The sequence below is a fragment of the Dendropsophus ebraccatus genome, chromosome 7, assembly GCF_027789765.1.
Source record: "Dendropsophus ebraccatus isolate aDenEbr1 chromosome 7, aDenEbr1.pat, whole genome shotgun sequence".
In the NCBI taxonomy this organism is placed as follows: domain Eukaryota; kingdom Metazoa; phylum Chordata; class Amphibia; order Anura; family Hylidae; genus Dendropsophus; species Dendropsophus ebraccatus.
In genome coordinates, this window is record NC_091460.1 from 60,105,044 (window position 1) to 60,132,138 (window position 27,095).

Genomic DNA, 27,095 nt, shown 5'->3' on the forward strand with positions numbered 1-27,095 from the left:
TGAAGGGGTAGTCTAACAGATCACCCATTTTCCCCTGCTAGAACCTCCAAATTACATCAAGGGCAGGGGGCAGTAAAGTGGTCAAGCTCAAGGTCCTCTGGCGCATCCAAGATGGCACTGATCAGGGCGCGGTGCATTGCTTTATGGAATCTTCTTTATGACATAAGCGCTTGTCATCACAGTGCACGGTTGCTATGGTTACAGCAGGTAAACACATCTAAAGCATTAACCCATTAATGACTGGCGAAACAGCTTATGGTTAGGCCACACTAAGAACACTAAATAATTTGGTTTGATGTGGCCCATAGCAACCAATCACAGCTCAGCTCTTGTTTCTCAAATTACTCTGGTAAAATAAAAGCTGAACTGTGATTGGTTGCCAACTTAGTCTAACTTGCCCATAGCAACCAATTAAAGCTCAGCTTTAATTTTATAAGAGCTTGTTAATATATGAAAGGAGAGCTGTGACTGGTTGCTATGGGCAAATCAGACTGTGTTTTGTCTCTGGAAGCTGTAAAGCTTATGATGACTGAAAACACAAGACATCAAGCTTTCCCATAATGCTTTGCAGTCAGCCCTTCCTCCATACCTCCCAACTTTTTGGAGGGACACTTGTGGTTCACAGACATTTCTATACACTACAACTCTCTGCATTTCCGGTCGCTCAGTTTAGATACCACTGGTATACAGTTATATATGGCGGATTTGTTAACATGAAGGAGACTGCTGACAATCTGATGTAATTGTATGTGGAAAGGGCGGCAAAGGAGGATTATTAATAAAGCTGCTGATATGAATAGAGAAGAAGGGGATCCCTACCTGTAAATCCTCCAGAGTATAGACAAGCAGTATGGGGGGCATGTAACACTACATTTCCCAGGCTGTCATAGGAAATTGGTGATTACCTGATCACTGGAGAAACTGCATTGACTGTACAAAGTTGTCTAGTTGTTTAAAAGTAAAATAGTCCACAGTATAAAAGTGGTACTCAATCCCCCCCAAAAAATTCTTTCAAATCAATTAGTGCCATAAATTTGTAATTTACTGCTATTAAAATATCTCCAGTCTTCCAGTACTTACTAGCTGCTGTATGTTCTGCAGGAAGTGGTGTATTTTTTCCAGTCTGAAATAGTGATCTCTGCTACCAACTCTGTCCATGTCAGGGACTGTCCAGAGTAAGTTCCTGACATAGAAAGAGGTGGCAGCATAGAGCACTGTGTCAGACTGGAAAGTATATACCACTTCCTGCAGGATATACAGCATCTGATTAGTACTGGAAGGCTTAAGGGTTTTCAATAGATGTAAATTACAAATCTATATAACTTTCTGGCACTAGTTAATTTAAAATAAAAATGTTTTCACTGGGGGGCCCCTTTAAGCCTAAAGGAGTTCTCAACAAATTAAATAAAAAATTTAAAAAGCAGCAAAAGTTATAAAATATATATTAGAAAAAAATCTTCGGAACTAATACACACCAAAATATGTGCTGAAAAATTTATCCGATGCCTACAATACACACTGTGTATTTTAATATACAGTGGTGCCTTGAATTATGGATTGGGGTTTGGCGATTCCAACCTTGTGGGAGGTATTAGTTATGGTCAATAATGTGCCCGAAGGCTAGATACCAACTTGCCCCAAGGTAAAACGTAACTTTTAATTAATTGCTCATAAAATATACAAGTGAGTGGTAGTGTATATACAGTGTTGCACTAAAATAGATATATGCTCATATACTTCCATGTGTGTCTTTACAGTGTATCTGCAAACGCATAGTATTCCCTATGGCAAGATGCTGCTGGGATAGGCGTATAAAGCTCGGGATAACTCCGCTCCGTACTCAATGGGAGTGCTATCTGCACTGTTAAACAGTTACATCACTGTCCGTATCGTAGAGTTATTCTACGATACGGACAGTGATGTAACTGTTTAACAGTGCAGATAGCACTCCCATTGAGTACGGAGCGGAGTTATCCCGAGCTTTATACGCCTATCCCAGCAGCATCTTGCCATAGGGAATACTATGCGTTTGCAGATACACTGTAAAGACACACATGGAAGTATATGAGCATATATCTATTTTAGTGCAACACTGTATATACACTACCACTCACTTGTATATTTTATGAGCAATTAATTAAAAGTTACGTTTTACCTTGGGGCAAGTTGGTATCTAGCCTTCGGGCACATTATTGTGCCTTGAATTATGACCATAATTTGTTCTGGGAAGGGCATAAACCTGAAAAACAGCAGCAGTTTGTAGATACAGAATGGAACTGCAGATGCCCATAATGCAGTAGTGTAGTACAACAGGCTAGAATAGAGAATCAGAGCTGCTGTTAGAGGTCTGTGTGGTCACATGACAGCAATGGGGAAGGGGGAGGGGTGTGCAGCATGGACCAATCAGGAAGTAAAAATCACAGAGCTGTGTAGGAGGACAGTGACAGAAACTTTCCTATACAGCAGTGTGTATAGCTGAGTGCAAGTGCAGGCAGATTATAGCAGGAATGAAGAGTATGGGAAACACAAGGGCTGACAGAGACTGCAGGGAGCATGAAGGAATGAGCAGGGCTGATGTGAGCACAGTATAGCAGCACTGTCATCTGGGAAGAGAGGGTTTACAGCTATGAAGAGATTACCTCCACAGTCCTGTCCCCTGATGCAAGCCCCAGCCTGAAGTGGATCTGCTATCATTTGGAAGGTGAGGGAGACTTCCTGGGTCAGAGTACAGTACTGTAGACCACGCTATGCAGACCATGCCCCTCGCACACTCCCCCTCCCACCCAGTACTTAAACCAAGTTGCAATTTTTTAAAAAAACCTGTGAGCTCTTCTTGCTAAACGCTCTCAATCCAAGTTACTCTTAAACTAAGGTACCACTGTACTTTATGTAAGGACCCTGAAATGTCACATATTTCAAGCGTATCGCTGAGGATATGTGTTGAGCAGATCTGTCAAAATGTTTGTTTTCAGTAACATTATCCGAACCCAAACACTCAGCAATCGACTCCCCGTGGCTACATGATTAGACTTGGCAGCTTTCGGCTAGGTTCACACTGTGCGTTTATGATGTGATTTGGTTGGTGAACTCCCAAGTCTCTCAATCAATAGTCCCAAGTTCCCCAATCAATATGCATGTTACAATCGCAACAGATATACGCATCTTGTGAACGCAGCCTTCTCCCAGAAACAGCTCCACACCTGTCTTTAGGGTTGTATTTGCTATTGCAGACGGCTCCATTGAAATGAATAGCACCTGCAGCCTGTGGAGAGGTTTGATGCTGTATTTACAAGAAGGCAGACAGGTTTTTCTGAACCCGGACCTTCTTCTTGCCTTCCAATGTACACTACCATTGAAAAGTTTGGGGTCACATTCAAATGTCCTTATTTTTGAAGGAAAAGCACTGTACTTTTCAATGAAGATAACTTTAAACTAGTCCTAACTTTAAAGAAATACACTCTATACATTGCTAATGTGGTAAATGACTATTCTAGCTGCAAATGTCTGGTTTTTGGTGCAATATCTACATAGGTGTATAGAGACATTTCCAGCAACTATCACTCCAGTGTTCTAATGGTACAATGTGTTTGCTCATTGGCTCAGAAGGCTAATTGATGATTAGAAAACCCTTGTGCAATCATGTTCACACATCTGAAAACAGTCTAGCTCGTTACAGAAGCTACAAAACTGACCTTCTTTTGAGCAGATTGTGTCTCTGGAGCATCACATTTGTGGGGACAATTAAACGTTCAAAATGGCCTGAAAAAAAGAACTGTCATCTGAAACTCGACAGTCTATTCTTGTTCTTAGAAATGAAGGCTATTCCATGCGAGAAATTGCTAAGAAATTGAAGATTTCCTACAACGGTGTGTACTGCTCCCTTCAGAGGACAGCACAAACAGGCTCTAACCACAGTAGAAAAAGAAGTGGGAGGCCGCGTTGCACAACTAAGCAAGAAGATAAGCACATTAGAGCCTTTAGTTTGAGAAACAGACACCTCACAGGTCCCCAACTGGCATCTTCATTAAATAGTACCCACAAAACACCAGAGTCAACATCTACAGTGAAGAGGCGGCTGCGGGATTTTGGGCTTCAGGGCAGAGTGGCAAAGAAAAAGCCATATCTGAGACTGGCCAATAAAAGAAAAAGATTAAGATGGGCAAAAGAACACAGACATTGGACAGAGGAAGACTGGTAAAAAGTGTTGTGGACGGATGAATCCAAGTTTGAGGCGTTTGGATCACAAAGAAGAACGTTTGTGAGATGCAGAACAAATAAAAAGATGCTGGAAGAATGCCTGACGCCATCTGTTAAGCATGGTGGAGGTAATGTGATGATCTGGGGTTGCTTTGGTGCTGGTAGGGTGGGAGATTTGTACAGGGTAAAAGGGATTCAGAATTAGGAAGGCTATCACTCAATTTTGCAACGCCATGCCATGCCCAGTGGACAGCGCTTGATTGGAGCCAATTTCATCCTACAACAGGACAATGACCATAAACACACCTCCAAATTGTGCAAGAACTATTTATAGCAGAAGCAGCAGCTGGTATTCTATCGGTAATGGAGTGGCCAGTGCAGTCACCAGATCTGAACCCCATTGAGCTGTTGTGGGAGCAGCTTGACCGTATGGTACGCCAGAAGTGCCCATCCAACCAATCCAACTTGTGGGAGCTGCTTCTAGAAGCGTGGGGTGCAATTTCTCCAGCTCACCTCAACAGATTAATAGCTAGAATGCCAAAGGTGTGCAATGCTGTAATTGCTGCAAAAGGTGGATTCTTTGACGAAAGCAAAGATTGATGTAAAAACAATGTTATTTCAAATACAAATAATTATTTCTAACCTTGTCATTGTCTTGACTCTATTTTCTATTCATTTCACAATGTATGGTGGTGACTTTTCATGGAAAACTCAAAATTGTTTGGGTGACCCCAAACTTTTGAATGGTAGTGTACATACATGTTGGTAATGTGAAGGGTCCTATGGAGCAGGCTCATTATGGTCATGTTGGGGTTATAGTGTTGTAGGTAAAGAGTATTATAGAATTTGTATTATGCTCTCGTCCAGTGGTTGGGTCATGTTGGGGGTTGTGGTGTTCTATGCGAAGGGTATAATACAAATAGATTATGGTCATGTTGGTGGTTGTGGTCTTCTATGTATGCAACGTAATAATGTATTGTGGTCATGTTGAGAGTAGTAGCCAGAAAGCACAAACTGCATATTAGTGATAGCTGCTGGGGAAGTCCCAAAATAGTGTTCATGTACTGCAGATTCGGCCAGCTCCACACCTCTGCTGCAGCTCTTTAGATCATGGATTGCTGTTAGAGAACTACATCATTATCAGTTCTGCTACATCACAGACCAATCAGGGAGAAGCACTGCTTGATGGGAAATGTAGATTCCCAGCCAACGCCATCTTGGATACAGATTGGCTTTTAGAAAAACTTGTAACTCAGGAACGTCAGCCGCTAAAAAGACGGGAGATGGCTCAAAATACTCAGGTAGACTTGGTAAGTAAGGGTACTATTACACAAAGCGATTTTTCAACGATTAACGATAAACTATCTCAAACAACAGCTATGGCAAACGACCTGAAATCGTTCACCCAATTACACTGAACGATAATTGTTACTTTTGATCGTTCTTGCGGTCGTCTTGATTTGCGAACGCTCAACGATAAAAATAAGTCCAAATTCCTGGGCCTGACGGGATCACAAATGAATATTATAAGGTACATAAGTTAGTATTGGTACCCTATTTAGCCAGAATGTTCAATAAAATTTTAAGCTCAGAGTCCTTCCCACCCGAAATGTTGAAAGCATTAATAATCACCCTTGCTAAACCTGGCAAATCCCCAGATAGGGCTAGCAACCTACGCCCAATCTCACTCCTAAATGGAGATATAAAAATATTTGCAAAACTAATAGCCCATAGATTAACTGAGATAATACCTAGCCTAATCGGAGGAGATCAAGTGAGGTTTGTTAAAGGTGGGCAAACCACAGATGGAACCCGTAGACTGATCGACCTGATGGCAATGGTGGAGTTGCGGCGAACGCCTTCTCTGCTCCTAACTTTGGATGCAGAGAAGGCGTTCGACCGAGTCCATTGGGAATATCTCTTTGCAACCCTGACTAGATTTGGGCTGAGGGGCCCAATATTAAAAGCTATTATGGCTTTGTATACAGATCCAACGGCGCAGGTATACTCAGCAGGTACCCTTTCAAGAACCTTTAAGATAACAAACGGGACACGGCAGGGTTGCCCTCTCTCCCCGATTATTTTTATTTTAGCAATTGAGCCGTTAGCCCAAAAAATTAGGGAAGATGAAACCATTAAGGGGATATCAACAATACAACAAGATCATCGTATAGGATTGTTTGCAGATGACATAATACTAACCATAACAGAACCTGAGTCATCCCTACCTGCGGTGATGAAAATATTAACTGAATTCGGCAATGTTAGTTATTATAAAGTAAACTCGACTAAATCAGTAATTCTTAATATGGGAATACGGCATTCCATTGTTGCGAAACTTAAAAATAAGTTTCCGTTTCAATGGACAGATAAATCTATACAATACTTGGGGGTGCACCTTATATATCCTGTTAATAAATTAGTAACAACTAACTTTGATCAGCTACTAAAGATATTAAATAAAGATATTATTAAATACTCTAAGTTACCAATAACATGGATAGGGCGAATTTCAATAATAAAAATGATATTACTGCCGAAAATCTTATATTATTTTAGGAATCTGCCAATTCACATCCCCAATTCTGGTTAAAACGTATTCAAAAAATAATAATGCAATATGCATGGTCAGGCCAAAGAGCGAGAGTAGGGAAAGAAATCATATGTACACCTGTAAAATATGGAGGACTGGGGTGCCCTGATATCTCCCTTTATTATTATGCTTCAGTGTTAGAGCAGCTAAAATGGTGGTGGGTAAAAGATAATGTGAGATTATGGGTAGAATTGGAACAAAAATTAGCACAATGCTATGACCTAAGAGCATGGGTGTGGCGCACACAAGATTATCTCAGAGATCCTCTTCTCATTTATCACCTACATTAGAAGCTGGATGTAGGATTTTTAACAGTAACATAGTCAAAACAGTGTTAGCACCTACACGACCAAAAAGGATTCCACTTAGAACCATGGAATTACTGATATTAGATTCTGATTATAGTACTTGGATGGAAAAGGGAATAAAGAATCTGGGTGATATCTGTGAAGGCAATAGCCTTAGTCTTAAACCATTCTCAGAAATAACTGATGGATATGGGATTTCCAATAAAGACTTCTATAAGTACCTTCAACTGAGGCACTGCCTTCACACCATCAAATTAAATAATTCATTATCTGATCTTAAAACAACAAAACATGAAGAACTCCTATACAACTTAAAAGAAAGTCAAAAGGGCCTCGCCCTAACATACAGAATTTTATCATCTCAAAGAGAATCATTTACATTTACAAAGAAATGGGAAGAGGACCTAGGTCATATATTTACACAGGATGAATGGGACACGGTATATAGTATTCCATCTAGAGTATCACACTGTATTGGACACCTAGAAGCATCCCGCAAATTATTATACCGATGGTATAGGACACCATATAAGTTAGCAAAAATTTTTCCAAATATGTCCCCGGTATGTTGGAGGTGCCATGAGAGTAATGGCACTCTGCTTCATATATGGTGGGAATGCCATTTAATTAAGATGTTCTGGTCCCAAATAGAGGACCTCATACGAAGTATACTTGGCTACCCACCAAATTGGGGTCCAGGTCTGGCATTGATTTCAATGGAAACTGAGAACATTCCACCCCAAGACAGGGTAATATTGCTGCATGTATTAATGTCAGCACAAAGCAGCATAGCTAGAAGATGGAAATCTAGTGAATTCCCATCTACACTAGAGGTTATAGCTAAGGTACAACACAATTATAAGATGGAAACTGCAATAGCTGTAGGAATGGATGGGATTATAAGATCCCATAAACATTGGCAAAAATGGTGCATGTACTATTTGCAGCTTTACCCCAATAGAAGTTAGGATAAGAGACATAAAAATTAAGGTAAAATATACTGAGAATTAGTGATATATAAAATAATAGGCTAATATAGAGAATCAGATGTCGGGGAGGGGGGGGAGGGACTTAGTGTATTGCTTATAATTGTTTATGTGTTTGCTTCGTATCATGAGTATAAGGTATATACCTTATTAATGTAAATTTCTGTAAAGTTTGAAAATTAATAAAAAATTTAAATAAAAAAATAAGTCCAAATTCTATCAAACGACCAACGATTGGTCGTTTAATCGTTGTCTGCTATTACACTGAACGATTATCATTCAAATCCGAACGATCAAACTATTTTTCGAACGATAATCGTCCCGTGTTATATGGCCCTAAGACTAGTTAGGTTTGGGTGCTTTTCATTTTTTACCTCTTGGGTGAAATACTCCTTTAACTAGTCATATAAAAAACCAACACTACAACAACAACACTAACAAAAATACGTCACTAGATGTCAGCAGAGCTCAATGCATAAAATGAGATGCAATTCAGCAGGTAACTTTGTATCATTTTTTATATTCTTTTAGCAACAATATGAAGTATGTTTCAGGAAATCTGTCAACTGCAATTCATGTCCACACTCTTACATAGCTGTTAGGCCAAAGAGTCACATGGTACCTCTCATATATCTGTCTGAGGTTCCATAACATAGGAAAATCCTTTTATTCTCTGGTGCAAAGTGTCAAAGGGTCATTTTTAAGCCCCTGGATTGCTAAAGGCTGTAACGCTGTAACGCCTGGAGTAGTGGATCCACTGAACCGTCACTAGCGATGGCACTAACCTCACCAGGGAGCGGAGGCTAAGGGGCCGCTGGTTTCCACCAGAGCCCACCGCAAGGCAGGATGGACTTGCTGCGGCAGGCGACCCCCAGGTCGCTACCCCTGGCTTGGTTGCTAGTGACGGCAGGCGAGGCGTGGCAGGAGCAGTAGGCAGGAGATAGTGCAGACAGAGGTCTGTAGGCGTGATCGCAGGTGGCGGACAGGACTCAGGAACAATGGGAAGGCAGCGGACAGGGACTAGGGACAGGGACTGCGGACAGGAACAAGGAACAAGGACTAAGGTCAGGAACAACAGGGAGCTGGGCCAAACGCTATGGGAAGCATGCAGAGGCTCCAACACCTGTAGTGGGGCAGGGCTGGAATTTATAGGGAGTGATTAGTGCAACTACCAATTAGGGGCGGACTGGCCCTTTAAATCTGAGACAGCCGGCGCGCGCGCGCCCTAGGAGGCGGGGACGCGCGCGCCGGCCGGCACAGACGGAGACAGGAGCGGGACGAGGTAAGGCGCCCCCCGGGGCCGAACAGGTAGCAGCGCCGGGTCCCTGCACAAGGACCCCGGCGCCTGCATGGGGCAGAGAGAGGTCGCGGCGGCCCGGAGCACGGGACGCCGCCGCGGCCGTGACAGTACCCCCCCCTTGGCCTCCCCCTCTTTCTAGCCTGCAGGAACCTCTTGATGAGATCTTGGTCCAGGATGTTAGCCTCGGGTTCCCAGGACCTCTCCTCAGGACCAAATCCTCTCCAGTCCACTGGGAAGAACCGTCTCCCTCTGACAGTTTTCATGGCCAGAATGTCTTTAACAATGTAGACGTCGTCAGAGACGGCTTGTGGAGCAGTGAACGAAGACTTATTGGAGAACCGGTTGAGGACCACTGGCTTTAAGAGGGAAACATGGAAGGCGTCGGAATCCGCATAGTAGGGGGTAGGCGGAGTTTGTAATTGACAGGGTTGATGCGTTTTAGCACCGAGAAAGGACCGAGGAATCGAGGACCCAACTTGTAGCTGGGAATCTTGAGTCGGACATATTTGGCCGAGAGCCAGACTTTGTCACCTGGGAGAAAATTTGTGGCAGGTCTTCTTCTCTTATCCGCCTGGTCCTTCATGCGGTCAGATGCCTTGAGCAAAGATTGTCAAGTCTGTTCCCAGATCGTCTGCAGGTCAGATAACAATTCCTCCATGGCTGGGACCTCAGAGGATGGAGAGAGAGGCAGAGGAGGACGAGGGTGATGCCCATAGACCACATAGAAGGGTGACTTGCCTGTGGAACTCGAGTCCAGATGGTTGTAGGAGAACTCCGCCCATGGAAGCAGACTGGACCAGTTCTCCTGGCGAGCGGAGACTAAGTGTCGAAGATAATTGCCAAGGAACTGATTGACCCTTTCCACTTGCCCATTGGTCTGGGGATGATAGGCCGATGAGAAGTCCAGCTTCACTTGGAGTTGAAAGCAGAGAGCACGCCAGAATCTGGAGACGAATTGTGAGCCTCTGTCAGACACTATATGAAGAGGAAGACCATGTAGGCGGAAGATATGCTGAAAGAACAGCTGGGCCAGGCGAGGAGCTGATGGTAGTCCAGGAAGAGCCACGAAGTGGGACATCTTGGAGAAGCGGTCAGTAACAACCCAAATGACAGTGTTACCCGCAGATGGAGGCAAGTCTGTGACAAAGTCCATGCCTATATGGCACCAGGGGCGGTCTGGAACTGGCAAGGGCTAAAGTAGGACGGCAGGTTTTTGACGGGAGGACTTGTTTCTGGCACAGATGGTACAGGAAGCCACAAAGTCCTTGACATCTTGGGGTAGGCTAGGCCACCAGTAGTGGCGGGAGATCAGTTGCCTGGTCTTCAGAACTCCCGGATGCCCGGCCACCATAGAGGAATGACCCCATTTCAAGATCCGTCTTCGAAGAGCAGGGCGCACATAGGTCTTACCGGGAGGCAATCTTTGTAGAGTGGATGTGGCGACTGGCACTAGGCGATCGGGAGGTATAATGTGGCGAGGAGAGTCCTCTTGTCCCATGACGTCAGATGCTCGGGAGAGAGCATCGGCTTTCACGTTCTTCTCAGCCGGACGGAAATGGATAACGAAGTTGAAACGTGAAAAGAAAAGCAACCACCTGGCCTGCCGGGGATTGAGACATTGGGCCGATTGGAGGTAGAGAAGATTCTTGTGGTCCGTGTAGATATTTACCGGATGCCTAGCCCCCTCTAGGAGAGAGATGACGCCACTCCTCCAGTGCCAACTTAATTGGCAAGAGTTCTCGGTCGCCAATAGTATAGTTACTCTCGGCAGGGGAGAAAGTCTTTGAGAAGAACCCACAGGTTCGGGTTTTGCCTGATGCGTCCCTTTGCGAGAGGACGGCTCCAGCGCCTACTGAAGATGCGTCGACCTCAAGTGAAAACGGCTTGGTGGCATCCGGGCGAACTAGCGCAGGAGCAGAAGCAAAGGCTGACTTTAGGCTAGTGAAGGCTTGCTCGGCCTTAGGTGGCCAATGCCTGGGATCCGCCTTCTTCTTAGTGAGAGCCACGATGGGTGCGACCAGGGTAGAGAAGTGTGGGATGAACTGCCAATAGTAGTTGGCAAATCCTAGGAGGCATTGGATAGCTCTAAATCCCACAGGACGTGGCCACTGGAGAACAGCTGAGAGCTTGGCCGGATCCATTTGTAGACCCTGGTCGGAGACGATATACCCAAGAAATGGAAGACTGTGCTGATGGAAAACGCACTTCTCTAGCTTGGCGTACAGATGATTGGCCCGTAGTCTTCGTAGGGCCTGACTTACTTGTGTCACGTGAGTCTGCTGGTCAGGGGAGAATACCAAAATGTCGTCAAGATAGACAATGACGCAGACATAGAGGAGGTCTGGGAAGATGTCGTTAACGAATTCCTGGAAAACCGCTGGGGCATTGCATAGGCTGAATGGCATGACCAGGTATTCGTAGTGCCCATCTCTGGTGTTAAAAGCGGTCTTCCATTCGTCTCCTTCACAAATACGGATTAAATTGTACGCTCCCCTGAGGTCCAGCTTAGAGAAGATCTTGGCTCCACGGAGACGGTCGAATAGTTCAGGAATAAGTGGAAGAGGATAACGGTTCTTGACTGTCACCTTATTTAGGCCCCTGTAGTCTATGCATGGGCGAAGAGAACCGTCCTTCTTCTGCACAAAGAAGAATCCTGCGCCAGCAGGGGACGTGGATTTGCGAATGAAACCCTTCTGTAGGTTCTCTCGGATGTAGGAAGACATGGCCTCAGTCTCGGGCACGGAGAGAGGGTACACCCGACCTCGTGGAGGAGAAGTTCCAGGAAGGAGGTCTATGGGACAATCATATGTCCTGTGAGGGGGTAGAGAGTCCACCTCTTTGGCAGAAAAGACGTCAGCCAAGTCTTGGTATTCTGCCGATAGGCCGGGTAGAGGCTTGACGGAGTCAGGTGTTGTCACAGAGCTCTTGGGCTGAGGAAGCTTCAGACACCGGTTAGGACAGTCCAGACCCCAACTCAGAGAATCTCCCCGGTTCTCAAGTCTAGTTTAGGGGTATGTAATTGCAGCCAAGGTAGACCCAGCAGGATGTCGGAAGAGGAATGGCGCAAGACGTAGAAGGAGATTTTCTCCTGATGTAAAGCACCCACCTGGAGGACTAGAGGTGCAGTCTGGTAGAGCACAGCTTCAGCAAGAGTCTCGCCCGTGACCGAGGAGATAGACAGTAGCCGCCATCTTTGGACCAAGGTAGCTGCAATGAAACTGCCCGCAGACCCGGAGTCGATGAAGGCAGTAGTCTGGTGAATTTGTCCTGAGGGTGTCTGGATGGAAACTGGCATAGACAATCTTGGAGAGGTGGCATTCACACCTAGGGAGGCCTCTCCTACCGGACCTAGGTGCGAGCATTTCCCGGACACTGAGGACGTTGGGGACATCTCTGCCGGAAGTGATCAGAGCCACCGCAATAGAGACAGAGATTCAGCTCTAGTCGGCGAGCCCTCTCATGAGGAGTCAGGCGAACTCGTTCTACTTGCATTGGAACCTCAGGAGTCGACTGGGGTACAGGAGCAACAGGATTCTGGAAAACCGGTGCTAGGCGGTGATGGCGACGGGGCAGGCTTAGTCGCCGTTTTTGCCGGACCTCCTCCTCTCTCTCGGAAAATCGGTTGTCGACTCTGGTAGCCAGTAGGATTAGATTGTTCAGAGATGTAGGGAGGTCACGGGCGGAGAGCACGTCTTTCACCCGACTGGATAGGCCCTTCTTGAAGGTGGCTATTAGAGCGGCCTCATTCCAGTCTAATTCAGCTGCCAGGGTGCGGAACTGGATGGCATAGTCACCAACAGAGGAGCTCCCTTGAGAGAGGTCGAGGAGAGCAGTCTCAGCCAAAGATGCACGGGCAGGTTCCTCAAAGACAGAGCGAAACTCGGCCAGGAAGGTTCGGAGATTGGCAGCAACAGGATCATCTCGGTCCCACAGCGGCGTGGCCCAGGCCAAAGCTCTACCCTCCAATAGGCTGATGATGAAAGCCACTTTAGAGCGCTCGGTGGGAAACTGACTATTTAAGAGTTCAATATGCATGGTGCATTGAGTCAGGAATCCCCTGCACAACTTGGGATCGCCTCCATATTTACTCGGGAGAGCCAGTCGAAGTCTCGAAGAGGCTGCAGGAGGTGGTGAGCGCTGAGCTGTAGTATGCTGCTGTAAGGCGGCAGTCAGTTGCTGGATCTGCTGCGACTGTTGCTGGATTTGTTGAGCCTGTTGAGCGACCACTCTGGCTACGTCACGGAGATCAGGCACCTCGCCGGGATCCATGGTTGGACCCTACTGTAACGCCTGGAGTAGTGGATCCACTGAACCGTCACTAGCGATGGCACTAACCTCACCAGGGAGCGGAGTCTAAGGGGCCGCTGGTTTTCACCAGAGCCCGCCGCAAGGCAGGATGGACTTGCTGCGGCAGGCGACCCCCAGGTCGCTACCCCTATTTTGGTTGCTAGTGACGGCAGGCGAGGCGTGGCAGGAGCAGTAGGCAGGAGATAGTGCAGGCAGAGGTCTGTAGGCGTGATCGCAGGTGGCAGCAGGCAGGGACTAGGGACAGGGACTGTGGACAGGAACAAGGAACAAGGACTAAGGTCAGGAACAACAGGGAGCTGGGCCAAACGCTATGGGAAGCATGCAGAGGCTCCAACACCTGTAGTGGGGCAGGGCTGGAATTTATAGGGAGTGATTAGTGCAACTACCAATTAGGGGCGGACTGGCCCTTTAAATCTGAGACAGCCGGCGCGCGCGCCCTAGGAGGTGGGGACGCGCGCGCCGGCCGGCACAGACGGAGACAGGAGCGGGCCAGGTAAGGCGCCCCCCGGGGCCGAACAGGTAGCAGCGCCGGGTCCCTGCACAAGGACCCCGGCGCCTGCATGGGGCAGAGAGAGGTCGCGGCGGCCCAGAGCACGGTACGCCGCCGCGGCCGTGACAAACGCCTCTCCCCAGGTCCCCTCCCCTCCTCTCTCTCATTCACTGCTCATTATCAGGAAATGATGTCTTCTTGCATCAGACATGCCCCTGTCTGTTCTATGGAGAGGGGAGGGGGGAGATTAGTCGACAGCAGAGAGCATAGAACTATGGATAAAACAGTGGGAGCTCTGTGAAAGCCTCTATTCAGAGGTCAGAGAGGTCAGTGCTGACTTAAGAGAAGATAGCCCCATGATGTAGCTGTAAATTGTAGCTCTTTGTTGTCCTGTTTTGGTGCCTTATCTCCCTCCACCCCTCCCCTCTCCATAGAGAACAATGAAGACAGGGGGGAGAGCTTCAAACTGCTTTCTCATGATAAAAATGCATGTTTTTGGCTAATAAACCCAATTACAAAGTTTCTTAAAATCGCCTGTAATTTTGATTTCTGCAAAAAAAAAAATTAACCAACAATGACACTTTAAGGGCTGTGCAGCTTCAGTATACAGCATATTATGCATTAAAGCTTCTCACGCAACAATCATTTCTCCTTCAGAAATCCTTCATATTGACACACATCACATTGTCATATACTGTCATCTATATAAAAATATCAATAATAATATTTATTTGTATAGACAGATTTCGCAGCAGGATTACAGGATTAAATAAAGATACAAAAGGAGTGAGAGACCTGTTCGCAAGAGCTTATAGACTAGGAGGACTGGGGGGTAACACAAGATGCAGTTAGAGCCATTTAATGGTCCAGCCATTTAAAGATTGTCTTCTTAGAGTAAGTGCACCTGAAAAACTTGTAGATACTGCTACATCCCAATTCCCATTGGTTGGTCTAGAAAGCTTCTCTTTGGCTTTCCAGGCATGATGGGAATTGTAGTTTTGCAACAGCTGGAGGCCAAAGGTTCCCCATGCCTGGTCTAGAAGTTGTTTCTAGTGATACCAAGTATAGCAGGTCAATCTGCTCCTTATATGCTGAGTGCAATACTGACATCTAGTGGCTAAATTTGGCCATTGTGGCAGATTTTTTGCCAAAGTTACAATAATTAATCACAATCATATTGAAGTGAGTGACACCTAATGGCTAAATCCAGCCAAGAAAAATACAGTAAAACTACAAATATTTGCCCAGATTTCTCACAGGGTGTAAAATGGAAACTGGTGTAAACTGCCCCCAGCAACCAATCACTATTTAATTTGCATAACTCTCTGAAAATGGGAATCTAGGGTGTAATTTACATTCCAAACTGTTGACACTGTTGTATAGCTGTTAGGTCATGGAGACACATAGGGGGACATAAACTTATATGCGCCCCTGGCGTATGCCAAGGAAAAGAGGAAGACTTGTCCCTTTTCCGTGGCGTACGACAGCTGTACCCCCCACGCGGCAAGGCCTGATTTATTAAGGTTTACACCTAGGAACAGGCAGAAACCAGGCAAAAATCTATACCTGCAATGCTGGTCAGCTGGGTGTACTAAGAGGAGTAAGGTTGGCAGCCTACAGCCCTTTCACGATCTGTTACACTTTCTCAAGGCCTTGTGACAATTTTAATAACAAAAAGTGTGTTTTGTGCATTCATTTGATAGTTTACCCCATATTCCAAAGTCATAAAGTAATAAATCTTACCAGTGAATATTTGCAAATAAAAATTTTCTACTTACAGTAATATACACCCCCTGCAAAAGTCTGTACTTATTGTACTTGTGTGGTGATAAAAACAGTACTAAAGTTTCACCACTAGATGTCACTGTATTGTATATGCGTATATGTAAGCTGAACAGCTGAAGGATGTAAAGGGTTATTGTTTCTCTATGTATCACCTGAATCTGTAGACCAGTAGGAGTCTTTTTTTCTTCTCTCCTATCACCTCTCTCTTCTTGTTTCTTCTGTTGCACTCTTCACCCACTCACAGCGCACGTAAGTTACACTAGGGAAGTAAGTCACATGGGTGGAGGAGGTGCAAAAAGGTCTTTCATGTTAGGCATTGTGGAGAAAGGATGCAAGCTAGATAGCTCTCCGCAGTGGTCCTATCTGGGCCCTGGCCCTCTGCCAGGTCCCCGTACTCTAAAAGCTCAATCTTAGCTAGAACCTCATATGTGTAGGAAGACAGTACACCTTCTTCAGTAACACTACACAGCACTATGCACTGTTAAACCCCTCTAAGGAGAGGACAAGCCAGAAACAACCTCAACCCAGGCTGTGGACAAGGAGATGTAACAGAGCAGGACAGTATCCACAAAAGTTATAGAGCTAGTAACTGATCTATCTAGATAGAGCAAAGTTGCGATAAGCCTATGAACTCTATCTCGCAGCATGGGTGTCAGCAGGAAATCCTCAGCATTCCGCTCATCCCAGGTAACAAGGTCTGAGGCCTGTGTCACCCTCTAGGAAGGTTCAGCCGAGTCTAGTGGGCACTCAAGGTCAATACACTGGCACAGGTCTTCTTCTTCTAAGTATTCTACCTTATCCTCCAACATCAGAGCAAAGTACTACCTGAATTGAGACTCTTACGGGATCCTCCTCTCTGCTACTCTGCTTCTTTGTATCACTCAGCACACTGTACAGTCGGCATGACTATATCCTACACTGTACTTCTACTACAGATCAGGTTGCTGTATTGTCAAGTACAGTGGGGAAAAAAAGTTCCACCACTTAAAAAGATGAGAGAGGCCTGTAATTGACACCATATGTAGACCTCAACTATGGGAGACAAAATGAGAAAACAAATCCAGAAAATCACATTGTCTGATTTTGTAAGAATTTATTCGCAAATTATGGTGGAAAATAAGAATTTGGTCAGTAACAAAATTTCATCTCAATACTTTGTTATATATCCTTTGTTGGCAATGACAGAGGTCAAACGTTTTCTGTAAGTCTTCACAAGGTTGGCACACACTGTTGTTGGTATGTTGGCCCATTCCTCCATGCAGATCTCCTCTAGAGCAGTGATGTTTTGGGGCTGTCGCTTGGCAACACGGACTTTCAACTCCCTCCAAAGGTTTTCTATAGGGTTGAGATCTGGAGACTGGCTAGGCCACTCCTGGACCTTGAAATGCTTCTTATGAAGCCACTCCTTCGTTGCCCTGGCGCTGTGCTTTGGATCATTGTCATGTTGAAAGACCCAGCCACGTTTCATCTTCAATGCCAGTGGGGGAACTACCGCCGTAGCAGCCGTAGTTGCTGCTACGGGGCCCGCCGTATCAGGGGGCCCGGTGCCCGATCCTGTAATGGACCTGGCCCCCTGAGAAGACACTTGCAGCACCCGGCCGCCTCCCGGGTGCTTCAAATGCCAATCTGCGGTGTGCTGTGTGGCCCCTGTCCCCGGCGTCCGCTGCGGCTCCCGCCCCCCGGCACCTCTGTCCTGCGTCCCCCGCCCCCTCTGCGGCCCCTGCGGCACCTCACCTATGTCCCTCTGCGGCCCCGGCCATGTGTCCCCCTGCGTCTCTATCCTGCAGCCCCGGTCATGTGTCCCCCTGTGGCCCCCTCCCCATATAGTGTCCCCATCAGCCCCCCCTCCCCATATAGTGTCACCAGCAGCCCCCCCTCCCCATATAGTGTCCCCAGCAGCCCCCCTCCCCATATAATGTCACCAGCAGCCCCCCTCCCCATATAGTGTCCCCATCAGCCCCCCCCTCCCCATGTCCCCATCAGCCCCCCCCTCCCCATATAGTGTCCCCATCACCCCCCCCCATATAGTGTCACCAGCAGCAGCCCCCCTCCCCATATAGTGTCCCCAGCAGCCCCCCCTCCCCATATAGTGTCCCCATCAGCCCCCCCTCCCCATATAGTGTCCCCATCTGCCCCCTCCCCATATAGTGTCCTCAGCAGCCCCCCTCCCCATATAGTGTCCCCATCAGCCCCCCCCCTCCCCATATAGTGTCCCCATCAGCCCCCCTCCCTATATAGTGTCCCCATCAGCCCCCCCCCTCCCCATATAGTGTCCCCATCAGCCCCCCTCCCTATATAGTGTCCCCATCAGCCCCCCTCCCCATAGTGTCCCCATCAGCCCCCCCTCCCCATAGTGTCCCCAGCAGCCCCCCTCCCCATATAGTGTCACCAGCAGCCCCCCTCCCCATATAGTGTCCCCAGCATCCCCCCCTCCCCATATAGTGTCCCCATCAGCCCCCCCTCCCCATAGTGTCCCCCGCGGCAGCCCCCCATATAGTGTTCCCAGCAGCCCCCCATATAGTGTCCCCAGCAGCAGCCCACACACATAGTGTCCCCAGAAGCCTCCCAGTGTCCCCAGCAGTAGCCCACACACATAGTGTCCCCAGCAGTAGCCCCCCATATAGTGTCCCCAGCAACAGCCCCCCGATATAGTGTCCCCAGCAACAGCCCCCCGATATAGTGTCCCCAGCAACAGCCCCCCGATATAGTGTCCCCAGCAGCTTCCCCCCCATATAGTGTCCCCCCCAGCTTCCCAGGGCCAATCCCCCCATCCCCTCAGTGTGCCAGGGTCTTCCCCCTCAACCTCACGACCTGCGGGGTCCCTGTCCCCTACCATCACCATCACTGCCCCCCACAAACCAGAGAGAAGAGGAAGGCAGGCACAAAAGCCACACAGGACCAGAGGACGGAGCAGGAACCAGGACAGGTGATATTACCCCCAGAGAACTACAACACCCACTATGTCCTCCTAACTGTTCATGATGGGAGTTGTAGTTTAGCAGCCTGTGGACATTCAAGTTGCTGAATTACAACCCCCATCATGCCCTATTGACGGTTCATAGTGGGGGTTGAAGTTCTGCAATGGATTAGAGGTTCACATAGTGTAGGAGGGGGGGAGGCAGTGGCACAGTAGAACTACATTTCCCAGCATGATGTGTGGTAAGATGCAGGACTACAACTCTCAGCATGCTGTGTGGTAATATGCAGGACTACATCTCCCAGCATGGTGTGTGGTAATATACAGGACTACAACTCTCAGCATGCTGTGTGGTAATATACAGGACTACATCTCCCCGCATGGTGTGTGGTAATATACAGGACTATAACTCTCAGCATGCTGTGTGGTAATATGCAGGACTACATCTCCCAGCATGGTGTGTGGTATGCACTCCAGCCATCCCACCCAGGTGGTGCAATTATTTTTGCAGGTATAAGACGGATCTTGCATGCCCAGAGAATAGGCGTAATATATGCCATGCAGAGGCCATAGTACAGTGTAGGGTCTGCCTCGATATAAGTCCACCTTATCGTTGTGGGGTGGTTTACACTGTTTGCAAATGGTAACCAAGAGACTCATTATTTTTGTGGGAATTTTCTTCGGCAGTTGGGGTGGGGGGGGGCTGCTTTTAACTATTTTTATGTCTGTAGTGGGTCTGTATCTTGCCATTTCGGTGAGCTGTTGCACTTTTCGGTGTTTTTGTGTGGTAATATGCACGACTACATCTCCCAGCATGGTGTATAGGGTAGGCTGTAGAACTACATCTCCCAGCATGTTGTGTGGGGTAATATGCTGGACTACATCACATAATAGGAGTTGTAGTTCTGCAAAAGATAAGACGATGACAGGGTACACGAGGGGGAGATGGTGGTACAGTACACTAGCGGGCATGTGGATTCATGTGTACATGTAGGGCTTACAACACGTTGCCAGAGGCAGAGTTCCTTCCAGGAGTATGCTGAGATTGGGGGGGGGCATAAAGTTTTTTGCTATGGGGCCCCATGAATCCTAGTTACGCCCCTGTTCAATGCCCTTGCTGATGGAAGGAGGTTTGCACTCAAAATCTCACAATACATGGCCCCATTCATTCTTACATGTACCCGGATCAGTCGTCCTGGCCCCTTTGCAGAGAAACAGCCCCAAAGCATGATGTTTCCACCCCCATGCTTTACAGTAGGTATGGTGTTTGATGGATGCAACACAGTATTCTTTTTCCTCCAAACACGACAAGTTGTGTTTCTACCAAACAGTTCCACTTTGGTTTCATCAGACCATAGGACATTCTCCCAATACTCTTCTGGATCATCCAAATGCTCTCTAGCAAACTTCAGACGGGCCCGGACATGTACTGGCTTAAGCAGTGGGACACGTCTGGCACTGCAGGATCTGAGTCCCTGGCGGCGTAGTGTGTTACTGATGGTAGGCTTTGTTACATTGGTCCCAGCTCTCTGCAGTTCATTCACTAGGTCCCCTCACGTGGTTCTGGGATTTTTGCTCACCGTTCTTGTGATCATTTTGACCCCACAGGGTGAGATTTTGCGTGGAGCCCCAGATCGAGGGAGATTATCAGTGGTCTTGTATGTCTTCCATTTTCTTATTATTGCTCCCACAGTTAATTTCTTCACTCCAAGCTGGTTGCCTATTGCAGATTCAGTCTTCCCAGCCTGGTGCAAGGCTACAATTTTGTTTCTGGTATCCTTTGACAGCTCTTTGGTCTTCACCATAGTGGAGTTTGGAGTCTGACTGTTTGAGGGTGTGCACAGGTGTCTTTTTATACTGATAACAAGTTTAAACAGGTGCCATTACTACAGGTAATGAGTGGAGGAAAGAGGAGGCTCTTAAAGAAGAAGTTACAGGTCTGTGAGAACCAGAAATCTTGATTGTTTGTAGGTGACCAAATACTTATTTTCCACCATAATTTGCAAATAAATTCTTACAAAATCAGACAATGTGATTTTCAGGATTTGTTTGCTCATTTTGTCTCTCATAGTTGAGGTCTAACTATGATGTAATTTACAGACGCCTCTCATCTTTTTAAGTGGGAGAACTTGCACTTTTGGTGACTGACTAAATACTTTTTTCCCTACTGTATTTGTCCAGAACTATTGTCAAATGTGTTATCAAGTGCTTTGTCCATAGAAACATCATACTGTTCTGTATAACCTGCTGCACATTTGCAACTTTGAGTAAACTAAATTTATCCAAGCTCAAGAGACTCTGTGTTTCCACACTATCCACCGACAGTACACACCACAGCCTTGGGACATTTCCCCTTTCTGTGGGTGGCAGTTCTGATAATCCGGGAGGGTCACTACACCACTCTGGCCATCCGTGATCACTCTCACCCAAGGGACCCAGTAGCAACCCGGCAGGACACTGACCACAGGGGAAAAGGGTACAAACGGCCTTGTCAACTAAAAGCAGGCATGCCATCTCACTGGCGTCACAAAATAACACTCCAAGGTCCGGCTGTATATCAGACAACCACCTCCGCCGTGGAGTCACACCTGACCACCTAGCAAGTAAAAGGCCGATCCTCCGATATAACATCACACCGGGGGATAGACGAGCACCACACTACTTCTATTTTTTATTATTGATATTTAAAGTGTACCTATAATTTAAACAAACTTCTGACATGTCATAGCGACGTGCTCTGCTCACTTTGCCCCTTCATCTCTGCTCTCACTGCTAAAGTAGCGGTCGATGGAATTATAATGTGAGCCTATGGAACAACTGGTAGACACAATTGCCAGTAGTTCCATAGCCTCCCATTATAACTCCGTCCCCCGCAACTCTACAAGTAAGAGCAGAGGTGAGGGGGCAGAGCGCATGCTGAAGAGCGTGTCTGCCCCTTCGTTCTAGTGATAGTCGGGGGTCTCAGCATCTAGGCCCCCACTGATACAAACCTCTGACATGTTGCTAGGTACACTTTAAAGGACTGTGTCTTTGATGTTGAACACAACTAAAAGATTTTGCATGGTTGGAGCGTGCCCCATATGTTGGTAGTGCCAAGACAGCTTAATTTCTATCCATTGTTTACAATAACTAAATAACGTTCTAAGCTTTAGTCCCTTAATCCCCACAAGATCTATTTTACACAACGAATGGCGACTTTTGTGTACGTCAGGGTAAATACATGGAAAGATCTGTGCCCAGAGGTTTACTGGTAATTGCTGCCTTGGTTAATTAGGTAACAAGTAAATGGGCTCATGGGATTACATCCGCCCCCTTCATTGTGTAACATCACAATACCCATAGGAGATCTGTCTCATCAGTGTGTATTACCATGGAACACCAGCCTCACCTGATCGTATCCAGCAGGCTACACTAGCTTCTGTTTGATGATCATTCTAGATCTTCAGTGTGTATTCTCGTTTAATCTCATACCCAATAGATAAATAAATGCATATTTACTGTAGGAAACATATCTGCTCAGATTGCTTGGCCCTCTCCGATGTCCATTGTTTTGCTTTCTTCCTAAGGCTAGGTTCACACTGCGTTGTCAGCATCCGTTTAACGGATCCGTTTTTTTGCAAAAAACGGATTGCAAAAAACAGATGCATTTGTGTGCGTCCGTTTTTGATCCGTTTTTCCATTGACTTCCATTATAAAAAAAAAAATGGATCAAAACAGATGCGTTTTTTTTTTACGCACAGTAAAGTACTGTTGACACTACTTTTTTGACCGTTAAAAAAAACGGATCCGTTAAACGGATTGCAAAAACGCAGTGTGAACCCACCCTAGTAATTTATCAAGTTAGCGAATGCTGAAGTCACACATGGCTGTCATTGGAAAACAGCCAGTACATATTTTTTTACCATAGCCAGGAATGAATTCAAAATTAATGGGAACAATAAAGGAAGGACTTATACTTCTTATTCCCACTAGATGCACTTCTGGCTCTGGCTCAAGAACTGTAGTAGCAGTTTTAAAACAAAATAAAAAAATAAAATAAAAAACACCATGTGTGACACCAGTCTATGGCTATGTTCACACAATGTCTTTTTTAGGGGAAAAAAACTTGCAGTATTTTTTATTAATGATGGCCACTATTTCACCTAAAAAGACATTGTAGCTACCTAGCCTAATGCTTTTTAGTAATTAGTAAAACCTCACAGGTGTGACCACATTACAGTTCACCAGCCAAAAACTAAAAAATGCCTCTTAAACACCCTCTTTTTGGCATTATGTGGATGTTTGGTGCAGTTTTTATAGCGTATTTACTTTATGGCCATAAACTACAAACATTTTTCACATTTTTTGTGAGCCCCAAACTCCATAAAATCAATTGACAGTAAACAGACAAAACAAGTTTGAAAAGAGTTTCAGAACTGCAAGGAATGACAAAATAGTAAAAATGACCTTTTAAATTGAAAATACAGGTTGAAAATAAAGACCAAAAAAAGAAACAAGTGAGCATATCCTTGTAATGTGTAATTCTTTGATCAAATAATTCAACAATTTCTCATGAAGCATGTGGAAAAAATACCACAAAAAAAGGCAACAAAATTGAAAGTATTTTTTGATCCTTGGGGGGAAAAATGCCACAGACTGGAGCATGCTGAAAATCTGCCATGCCCCAGGGAAAAAAAAAAGCACCTTAAAGGGGTTGTCCAGCTAAAATCTATTCCTTTCAAATTAGCTGGTTTTAGAAAGATATATAGATTTGTAATTTACTTGTATTTAAAAATCTCAAGTCTTCCCATACTTATTAGCTGATGTATGCCCTGCAGGAAATGTTGTTTTCTTTTCAGTCTGACACAGTGCTCTCTGCTGCCACCTCTGTCCGAGACAGGAACTGTCCAGAGCAGCAGCGAATCCTCATAGAAAATTACTCCTCCTCTGGGCAGTTCCTGTCTCGGACAAAGGATTTCACTGCGGATCTCACGCCGTATAATCCACTGCAATACAGTACGTGTGAAGCTACCCTATGCTATGTGTGAACACAGCCTAAGGCTATGTTTCCACACAGTATTGTTGCTCTGTATTTTGCAACCAAAAGCAGGAGTGGATTAGAAACACAGAAAGGCTATGTTCACATCAGTGGATGGCCGTCATTTAATGGCAAAAAATTGCTGTTTTTTAAAACAATGGTGGTTGTTTTGAATAACTGCTGTTATTTGCCATTAGCAACTCCAGTGTCTGTGCCCTAGGCCTGCAATGCCCCTCCGTCCCTCCTCCCCGCCTCCTCATCATTAGGAATGCCCCTGGGCAGGATTTCTCCTATTCATCACTTGTCAAAGCGGTGCACATGTGCTGGATTGGTAAGGCACATGTGCAGTGTTCAGACAAGGGATGAATAGTAGAAATCATGCCTAATGCATTCCTAATGATGAGGAGGGACAGAGGGGTATCACCGGCCTAGGGCACAGACACTCTAGGCCATGCCAATATTACACAGCTCTGCAAGTTTAAAGGGGTTGTCCACCGAAAATCTTTTTCTTTCAGATCAACTGGTTTCAGAAAGTTATATAAGTTTGGAAATTACTTCTATTTAAAAATCTCAAGTCTTCTCATACTTATCAGCTGCCATATGTCCTGCAGGAAATGTTGTTTTATTTTCAGTCTCACTGCTGCCACCTCTGTCCGAGACAGGAACTGTCCAGATCAGCAGCAAATCCCCATAGAAAACCTTTTACAAATCTATATAACTTTGAAACAAGTTGATTCGAAAGAAAAATATTTTCTCTGGACAACCCCTTTAAAAGAATGGACCCCAGGCCAGATCTTGTATTAAAAGCAGCTATCCGATGGTACAATCAGTTTAGGGGGAGGGGCCGATTGTGGGTACAGAGTCGCTTTAAATGACCGCTATGCATTGTGTGAACATAGCCTTTCTGTGTTTTCAATCCACTCCTGATTTTGTTTGCAAAATACTGAGCAAAAATACTGCGTGGGAACATAGCCTAAGGCAGGTTTGCTAAATGAATTTTTGCAAAAATATTTAACTTGAGGAGTCCTACAAGTATAACTAGTTGAGGTAAGAATACCCCTTTAAGTGCCAAAAAGAAAAAAAGCATTGTAGGCACAGCATTTTATTTACATTTCGCCAGAGTACCGCCAAAACTGAAGCAGACAAATACCCAAGACATCCCATTGACTTCTATGGGGTCAGTTGGGTTTCCGTCTGGTGTCTGTTAATTTTGCTGGACTTGAACAGACAAAAAAGTACAGCTTGCATGCAAAATAAATGAGACTTCCGATGGAGCACCACGAACAGGAGTGTAAACAAAGCCTATCATCTGGCCACAGCTGAATTGTAGACATGTGCAACTGTAGTTTATATAAATGGTCTTAGTGAACACAAGTACAGAACACAGTATGAACCCACCCTAAGAAACATAGATATTGGTGTATAGCGTAAGGGCCCTATTCCACCGGACGATTAGCGTTCAGATTATCATTAAATCGTTCGAATCTAAACAATAATTGTTTGGTTAAAATGCAGTTAACGACTAACGACCGAACGAGAAATCGTTGATCGCTTTATAAGATCTGGACCTATTTTTATCGCTGCTCGTTCGCAAAACGTTCGCAAATCGTTCGCATTGAATAAGACATCGTTCAGTCGTTCGCAATAGATACGAACGCAATAGCGAAGAAATAGCGAAGAAAAACTATCGTAACCGATCATAAGTAACGATTATCGTTCCATGGAAATGAGTGAACGTTTTCAGGTCTTTCGCAATAGCGGTTTGAGATCGTTAATCGTTAACGATTATGCAAACGATAATTGTCCGGTGGAATAGGGCCCTAATGCATACAATATCTCCTCCTTCCTGCCTAGACTCGCAGACATTTTCTGCTTACTACCTAACACTTATGTCACCGCAGACACAAGAGAATTTAATGACTGTATATTCATTTGCACCTGTTGTCACTGGTTTGGAAATAAGCCAGTAACGTGTCCAATGTCTCTTGCTTGGAACCTTTGATGTGATTCAGAACAATGTTAGCTCCAAGTGTTGTTTCACCCCACAGTTCGCACAAAGGAAAGCAAACATAGAAACCACAGCAGTAGGCTGCATATGTTCATTTACCCTGGACTATCCAGGGAGGGAACAGTAGATGCAAGTAACCAGATCTATTGTACCTGACGTCATGACTGGAGTGCCATAGTCTGACAATTTGCCTGATATATATATATTTAATCCTTCACAATGTAACATGCATAACCTCTGAACATGTACAGCAGTTATTTGCTAGGAAAGTATACAGAGTAATCTATGGGAGGATCCATGAGGAAACGTTCAATGTTTCCTGTGTTGGGTCCTCTATATTAAAAGATGTGCCTTCTGTTTTCTACTCTAAAGGTGATGGTATTAAATAGAGAATTTACATCTATTACATTTGTATTCCCACCGGACCTTGGTAGTTTGCAAATGCTTCATACAGAATTAATAGAGCACTGGCCATGCAATCTTTATTCATTTCGGGCCAACTTTGACACAGTTATCAGGAATCGTGGGGGTCCCAGTTGTTGGACCCCCCACTGACCTGCTTGTTATCCCCTATCCTGTGGCTAGAGGATAATGTCTTCAGATGTGGATACCCCATTAACATCCCTTTAATATTTGTTGTGGCCACCTTGAGTAGAATAACATGGCAATGTCCAAAAAAGTATGTGCACCCCTGGTTTGAGAGAATAAAACAGGTCTATGAAATTGTCGGTGTGCATCAGTTTTTTATGGTGCGCTTATACACAGAGATTTATCTGACAGATTTTTAAAGCCAAAGCCAGGAATGGATTTGTAAAGAGGAGAAATCTCAATCTTTCCTGTATGACCTGTTCTCTGTGTATAGTCTGTTCCTGGATTTGGCTTCAAAGATCTGTCAGATAAATTTCTCTGTGCAAATGCACCATACGTCTTTTAGGACAACCAAAAAAAAATGAAGCCGTTGGCCATCAAAACATCTGTGGCGTGTTCACTCTGAACTTCAGTGAGTGATCAAAGAACATGGGTGTTTAGATTTCCCTGTAATTACATTAGTTTTTACAAGGAGCGTTCCTTTAGAACAAGAACAAGTGTGTCTGGTGTAACATTCTCAAAGTGACTCATAACTTACATTACTCCGTCTGTGAGCAGCATAATAGAGGGAGAGGGGCTCTCATTTCTCAGGATCTAA